This window comes from Centropristis striata, chromosome 22 (genome assembly GCF_030273125.1).
Source record: "Centropristis striata isolate RG_2023a ecotype Rhode Island chromosome 22, C.striata_1.0, whole genome shotgun sequence".
In the NCBI taxonomy this organism is placed as follows: domain Eukaryota; kingdom Metazoa; phylum Chordata; class Actinopteri; order Perciformes; family Serranidae; genus Centropristis; species Centropristis striata.
The window spans coordinates 1037683-1038981 of NC_081538.1; positions in this window are offsets into that span (position 1 = coordinate 1037683).

Genomic DNA, 1299 nt, shown 5'->3' on the forward strand with positions numbered 1-1299 from the left:
GTGTATGTGTAGGTCTGTGCGCTCTGGCAGACCTGAGTGCCCTGCCGCTTATGTGTGAAGGTAGGCACTGAGACTGATTGGACCAGAGCAGATTGCTTTTGGTCAGTCGGAGTGCACCCACCCCACAGCGTGCACGCTCATGCACATGCACACACACACACACACACACACACACACAGACACCAGACACAGAAAGAAAGAGAAAGCAAAGGCCCCCCATTGGCAAAATACCTTTTTTTTATCCCTTTACAAGAGTATCCTTTATTTTTCTAAGAGTGTGGCTCAATCAGACTGAAATATTTGTCCGCCTTTTCCTGAGGTGAAACTCTGGCATGTGTTGCTTTCATGTATGGGGGGGATCCACGGGGCCCTTGTACACAATGGGACCTCTGTAAGGAGCCCCTGTTAGCATGGTGCTGAGAGGAAGTCCCCGCTTGGAGGAAGGCCTCTGCCCTCCTTCTGGTCGAAGCTGCTTTCTCTTTGCACCTAAATGTTCTGCCTCAACTATAGTCTGAGTTCAGCTGCAGGATGCTATAACATGCAGAATGAGCTGAAATGAGGTGAGGCTAGAAAGGGAAGTGGTTCTTTTGCATTCAGATACATGCTTCATATAGACCAGGGGTCTCAAACTGGCGGCCCGCGGGCCAATTGCGGCCCTCGTGACGATATTTTGTGGCCCCCACCTTGATATGAAAGTTTAATGTGAGTTTTATATGAATGGCACTTTGCTGTGTTGTGTGTGGAAGGTCCCTTTAATTACTTTTCTTGGTAATTTTGTGTCTTTTTTTTAGTAATTTTGTGTCTTTTTTTAATAATTGTGTCTTTTTTAATAATTTTGTGTCTTTTAAAAAAAATAATTTTGTTACTTTTTGGTAATTCTGTGTCTTTTTTTGGTCATTTTGTGTCTTTTAAAAAAAATAATTTTGTTACTTTTTGGTAATTCTGTGTCTTTTTTGGGTCATTTTGTGTCTTTTTTTTTAAAATAATTTTGTGTCTTTTATGGTAATTCTGTGTCTTTTTTGTCATTTTTGTGTCTTTAAGTAATTTAGTGTTTTTTTCCAGTCATTTTGTGTCTTTTTTGGGTCATTTTGTGTCTTTTTTAAAATAATTTTGTGTCTTTTATGGTAATTCTGTGTCTTTTTTTGTTCATTTTGATACTGCCTCCAGCGGCCCCCAGGTAATTTGAGTTTGAGACCCCTGATATAGACTGTCTTCTCTGTGCATTGTTTAAACAGGACACACACACACACACACACACACACACAGGATGCTTCTGGCAAGCTTTACTCTGTCAGCTTT